Source organism: Ascaphus truei, chromosome 1, assembly GCF_040206685.1.
Source record: "Ascaphus truei isolate aAscTru1 chromosome 1, aAscTru1.hap1, whole genome shotgun sequence".
NCBI classification, from domain to species: domain Eukaryota; kingdom Metazoa; phylum Chordata; class Amphibia; order Anura; family Ascaphidae; genus Ascaphus; species Ascaphus truei.
Window position 1 is genome coordinate 16,000,858 of NC_134483.1, and position 7,321 is coordinate 16,008,178.

A 7,321-nucleotide genomic window follows, 5' to 3' on the forward strand; every position below is an offset into this window, starting at 1 on the left:
ACATAAAAGGGGGGTTGGAAACTCATAGTGTGTCAAACCACTTTAAAAGCAAACACAACCAAAACCCAGAGGGATTGACATGTAAGGGCATAGAATGCCAATTGGAGAGGAGGTGACAGGCTGACTCATTTATACCCTCAAAAACTTGTCACCGCATGGTTTAAATATAGACTTCGATCTGGCCTCCTTTTTGATAGATTGAAGTGACCCCCCACTGCTGTATGTAATGATCAATCATGTAATAATTGTTTTCATTATTATTATTTTTTATGTGGAATGGTAAGAAATGTTATGTCTATGAGCTTGGTGCATTGCCACTTAATCCCTGGGATGATTCCCTAGTGGCTCTTATCATGTAAGTAGATGTGTGCAATTTTAATCAGTTTATTCGCTTTTAATCAATTAATTTGTAATTAATTTGCAATTAGTATTCATCACCTTCCAGGGTATATATATCAGTAGGTAGCAACTCCCCCCTCATCCACTGATGAAGTGACCACATTGCGTCACGAAACGCATTTGGAGAGGGAGGAGCTAGAACTGACACGGTCTTCAGCATCAGGAGCATAGAGATCAGGAGAGACGCCAGAGTGTGACATCACGAGGCTTAGCGCGGGCTGACGGCAGTTACCCAGAGAGGTGAGCAGAGCACATTCTGCAGTGCTAGCCACCTCAAGCTGAGATAGAGGAAGCTATAGCAAATAGAGGGGGCGAATCTCGCAGAGTAACTACTGAGAGTTAGACGCCACTTCAGGGTTTGCAAACAACAATAGCGCCATCCTCCCAGAAGCCTGCCTACCTGATTGTATCAAGCTGCGGACGGCACGTTGTCAGCTGTTTTTATACAGCCTGGTTTATGTGAGTAAGCCCATGGCTGTTTTTTATTTTTATTGTAATAAATTTTTATCAATCTGCACCATCATCTTTCATGTTATTTCTTTTCTGGGAACACATGGGAACTATGACCAAGTGGTAATGCTGTGAACAGACAGAAAACCTGGAGGATAGACATACAACACGTGGGATTCGTGATATCTGGAAGAGAAGAGGTTAAAAGCACAGATTGTCTCAAAGGAACAATAACACAGCAAGTCTGTAAGTTCATTACTTTAATCTGTTGTGGAGTTATTTATGGATTCTTGTGGCTGCGCAATGATCTTTTCCTTTTTGTCCATTACATACTAGGAGGAGTTTGGAACCAGCAGCCAGCAATTGGATCACCATGCTCCATCAGCTGGAATATTGAAAAGAACTTTCCATATCTATATGGACTAATCATTGGACTGGGGTATTGTTGTAGCCTGAAGCGCCGGGTCATTGCATTTTTTGTATAAGAATAAAAAGACGACTTACAAATTAAATGGAGATAAATTGGGGGAATCCTTGATGGAGAAGGATTTAGGAGTGCTTGTAGACTGCAGGCTTAGCAATAGTGCCCAAAATCATGCAGTAGCTGCAAAGGCAAACAAGATCTTATCTTGCATCAAACGGGCAATGGATGGAAGGGAAGTAAATATAATTATGCCCCTTTACAAAGCAGTAGTAAGACCTCACCTTGAATATGGAGTACAATTTTGGGCCCCAATCCTAAGAAAAGACATTATGGAACTAGAGTGTGCAGAGAAGAGCCACCAAATTAATAAAGGGGATGGACAATCTAACTTATGAGGGGTGGCTAGCTAAATTAGATTTATTTACATTAGAAAAGAGGCGTCTAAGAGGGGATATGATAACTATTTACAAATATATTCGGGGACAATACAAGGAGCTTTCAAAATAACTATTCATCCCACGGGCAGTACAAAGGACTCGGGACATCCCTTAAGGTTGGAGGAAAGGAAATTTCACCAGCAACAAAGGAAAGGGCTCTTTACAGTAAGGGCAGTTAAAATGTGGAATTCATTACCCATGGAAACTGTGAAGGCAGATACAATAGATTTGTTCAAAAAAAGGTTGGACATCTTTTTAGATGGGAAAGGTATACAGGGATATACCAAATAAGTATACATGGGAAGGATGTTGATCCAGGGATTAATCCGATTGCCAATTCTTGGAGTCAGGAAGGAATTAATTTTTCCCCTTTAATGGGGTTTTTTGTCTGCCTTCCCCTGGATCAATAAGTAAGTATAGATATAGGATAAAGTATCTGTTGTCTAAATTTAGCATAGGTTGAACTTGATGGACCTACGTCTTTTTTTCAACCTCATCTACCATGTAACTATGTAACTATGTAACTATGTAAGAAGCTAAATAGTGGGGAAAAGGAAAGCTATGGTTCCCGTAGTGTATGTCCCTGCAGCCGGGTTAGGTTCCTCTAGATCATCATGCGAATGATGATCTTTTGCGACGGCCATTAGAGGGAAGCGCACGCATGCACAGAGTAGGGGTCAAAGGGGAACTACAAGCCCCACGTTGCACTGGGGCATGTCACATGGACTGAGCTAAGCCAATAGGGCAGAGAGGTTTCCCTGCTCTCAAGATAGATACATTTGGCACGCTGTAAGCCACGCCAGTCATAGTTGGGATGCCATCAGAGTAGGGTGTATGTGGGTTTTTTGGAATAATGGTGCTCAATATAAGTGTGTACTCTGATCATACAAAATCCAGGCCATAATAACCATACTGGAACCAATCATAGTGCTTTACAGTCCATAAACATATATCCAGGGGACAAATGACCTAGCGGTGTCCGCTTGACTACCGCAACCAAGGGCCTTTGTATATTAACCCCCTATAGAGCATGAACATCCCCAAATTTACAGTCAAAGGTAAGGGCCAAGGCCCATTACCTGCCCCTGGGGGTCTCCGGAATGAGTCCAAGGTTCCAGAGCATGCAGTCCTATAGAGTAGAATCAGCAAATGAGTATTGTAGAGCAAAGGAGCACAGCAAAAACGTTGTCCAGAAGATAATAATTTGAGGGCAACTCCAGATAAAAAGTAAAAGGATTTTAATTCATCAGAACACAATGGAGATGACAAAAGCAAACGCACCAACGCGTTTCATCCCGTAGGGACTTTATCAAGGTGTGTGTGTGCAGGTGTCTGTGACCCTGCTTTAGGCCAGAGACCCCCATTAGGTCCCAGCTAGGCCCTACTCCCCTCAGCTTGTGGTTGCTGCAGGGACAGGTCCATAGATAGGGACACTACCCCTGTAGTACCAGAGTGAGGGACACAGGCAGGATGTGGTCTGGGACCAGATAACCCCTCTGTACAAAGAGACATTGCTCATGGTGGCCCAGTCCAGATGGGATACCACCCAACGTAGAGGCAGAGGCGTCGCGGTTCGTCAACAGATCCGTGGATCCCATCTTGCCGCAGCAGCGCTCCCAGGTGTGGGAGCACCCGGCAGGTACCCAACTCAACACATGCACCAACAAACACTTTAGCGGGCAGCGCTGTACCACACAGAGGGTGAGGTATTACCTTGTGGACACAGGGGTGGTTGAGTGCCCGAGCGCCCCTTAGGTGTGGGACAGTACAATTGAAGGTGATATATGGTCGTGCGTGACCAGGTGAAACCGGAATATCTATTAAGTTCATGCAGTAAAACTGTTATCTTTTCACTAGGTGTGTGGTTTATTGTATGCGGGTCCTGTAATGGAGTTTTTCTACATACTAGAATCCCGTACAGGTGGAGGCGCTTCAGAGCATCGAACCAGGTACACCCCAGGTTCCCAGCAGCGGAGGCTCAGGCCTCCTGTGAGCTGCAGGTATTGCACCTTACACACACCGTAGCCACACATCTCCCAAAGGGTGGTGGAAAGTGCGCTACAATTGCAGGCGCTGCTGAGATCTCAGACCTGGGGTGCCCTACTCTGCAGACAAAATTGTAAATCATAAAAACACCATGTTCACTCCCACACAGCAACAGGTCCATGACTGTGCCTTAGAGATCTCTCGCTCACGCTCTCTCTCTCGCGCTCTCTCTCACGCTCTCTCTCTAGTCCTGTAACAGGGTTATTCTACATACTACCCATACAGGTGGAGGCTCTTCTGAGCATCGATCCAGGCTCCCAGCAGCGGAGGCTCAGGCCTCCTGTGAGCCGCAGGTATTGCACCTTAAGACACACCGTAGCCACACATCTCCCAGGGGGTGGGGGAAAGTGCGCTACACTTATGTAAAAGGTTGTTTAACTGTGTTTCCCCAACCCGATAGGAGATTCTGCCATTACCACTTGTGTGGTGCATGCTACCTGTTGGTAATCAGGAGGGATGAGTCGTCCGCCGATGGTTGTGGGGACACAGGACAGGTTTCTGGGGTATATACCCCACATGGTTCTCTAGCAGTGCAGCACCTCCACCTGCTGTAGGCTCCAGATGTACTGTATGGAGGTAATCGCCTACAGTAGAAATACTCCCTCTCTTTCCCCAGTAAGATCACACACCAGGCAGAAGGTATATGAACAGGAATGGTTTTATTGGGTCCACACTCACAAGCACGGCAGTGGCCTGCCCAACACAGTCTCTGAGTCAGCTACCCAGCTGTAGGATGGTCCCTGGGCAACCACTATGGGTTAAGGGCCCCCGCAACTGTCCTGGCTCTTTCCTACCCCTCTAGCAGGGGCAGAGGAAAGGTCCACACTCATTCTCCCCCGAGGGGAAGAGGAACAGAGAAGGCCCAATACTCAGGCACGCTGCTGTGTGAAGACAAAAAATAAAAACCGGGCGCTTCTCAAAGATAAGTGAATATTAAATAATTAAGTAATTATATGATATATGTGACAGTGATGTTCAATTAATAATCAATACACAAATTGTGTTTAGTGACCTTCACCAATGTGTGAAAAAATATATAAATATTAAAGTGCAATACAATAATGAAAAAAGCAGCTCTACACCCTTAAGACGGACTGTTCAGGTCCAGATGGTTCTTGTGCAGGTTTTCAAATTGGAGCGGAGCGCTGGGTGACTCAGGGTTATGAAAAAGAAAAAGAAATGCAATAGTGCAGATGGTATAACAATGATAGTCTGAATAAAACTGTTCTCTGTAATAGTTGTACTCACAGATTGTACTATCAAATATAAGTGTATCAGAGACCCTTCTCTCTCTGATGGGAGCCCTTTAATGGATACCCCTCAGAGTGGTGTCTTGATACTGGAAGCTTGTAGTATGGTTGGTCAATTATTCTCCCAGGGGTATGTGAAAGTAAAAGAGAGAACGTTCAATAGAGTAGTATAGTCTAAATTGTATTAGCAGCAATCGATAAATATATGTATAATACACTCACATTTTGTAATAAAATAATGTTCGAGGGAGAGGACAGCTGTGGATGGAGAACGCCGGTTTTTCCAGGAGCGGAGGAGCCCTTCCGCATACGTCACGGATGCCCTCGTCACGTCCTGTGTTGTCTTGGGTCAGGGCGGAAGAGGCTGCCTGGTGTGTCCGTCTCCTGATGGTTTGCCAGCAGTTGTCTCCCGATCTCCTCAGCACAATCACCTCCCACAGCGGATCGATTCTACGCGTTTCGCTGTGGCTTCTTCAGACCTGCCTCTCTCAAATGGGGAGAGGCACTACTAAATTTGGGTGGCAATACCCCTTAAGTACAGCCAGGAGGAGGGCACCAGGTCTGAGCCAGGATTGGGTATACTCAGGCCTAGTTCAACCTCCTCTCCCTGTCACTCAAGGGTACAGCAGGAAGTTGGAAAACCCCATGAGTACTACTGGCAAAGCTGCTCTTACCAGGGCTTCCTGCCAGTGAGGGCAGACTGGTAGCCAGAAACCAGCCCTGCTATAGTTGTAACAAACTTGTATTGGACTAAAATAAGATGTATTTGTATACAGTATGTTGCTCTTAAATGGCCCTTCAATGTCCACAAGTCTCATTCAGGTTGTTGCAGAGTACACGCAACTACACACGCGGGGTCTCTTGACAAGGCTTATTTATTTAGCCTTAAAACATACAGCACACAAAACAAAATAGCTTCTCTTCAGCAGACAAAACAAAATAGATTATCTTCAGCATGTCAAACAAAGCAGTTTTTCTTCAGCATGCAGGACACAACAGTTCATCAACCATGTACTTTGCAAACAGACCTTACAGCAGTAATCTCTTCAGTAACTCACTCCTGTCTCCTGACCAGCTAGGCTAGATGTGTGTACAGCCTGGAGTTTTTAACACACCTTGATTAGGCAGCTGGGATCCAACTAATTGTCATGAGATTCCCAGCTGAAATTAACCTCATCACTGCTGTACTGCAGACTAAACATATGTCTGCCAGGCATATAGCTGGTGCTTTTTATTTACCCTGTCACACATGTGTTTTACCTTCTCTCCCTAAAAAGAAATTGAAGGATTTGAAAGCATATAAAAAAATAACATCTCTGACAAACCCACATGCTGGTACCAAAAGGAATCACAACATTCAGTGTTTCTCTTTTTTTCTATCTACATTTTTCTAACTACATCTAGTGTTGACATCAATTTTATATTTTACCAGAAAATCTGATTCCTGTATATAAGTATAAGAAAGATCTTCCAGAAATGATTTATGTATAGAAACTGCCATTCTATCGAAACTTTAACAGTTTGGGCTACTCCTAATACCACTAATCAATGGATACTTAATGTGCACAATTCAGGGATAAGGGTGGGGTCCCATTGCAGATCTGTTCCATAAGGATGTCATTAGCACCTCATTTCTTTAGCAATGCCTAGTATGCTAATATGAGTCACATGACTTACAAGGTTTCCATCCACAAACTCAGACACTATTGTGTTCTCATGTGTACATGAAGGTGTGTTGGCAATTCTGCATTTAATCTGATCAAAAAGGGCCACGGATTAATGAATATGTGAAATGCAGAAACTCTGTTGGTTTCTATGAAGGATGAAGAAGATAACTCTGATATAAGGAATGTTAGTGTTACATCTGCACAGCACTGTATGAAGAACATGGCAGCACATTCCACATATAAATAGAAATAGTAAAAACTATAGTGAATAGTAATGTTCATATAAACACTGGCAGTACTGTATATGGTAAAACCAGCAGCAAACAGAAACATGGAAGGTAGGAGGTATCAGCAATGATCATATTTACAGCTGAGCACAAATTCATAGGCAATAAGATAATCAAGATATATCACAAACCAACATAAACATTGTCATAACTATAGAAAGCATCGGTTTCCAACCCTGAGTAGTACGGCAATTATATACAATTGTGTAGTACTCTATTGGACCAACATAAGAACTCTTCATAGTTTTGTTTCTTCATCAGTCTCCAATGTCCACAAGTCTCTGATTCTGGTGTTTTACCTTCTCTGCCTAAAGAAGAGAAATGGAAGATTTTGAAAGCTTATAAAAAATTAATTTGTTAC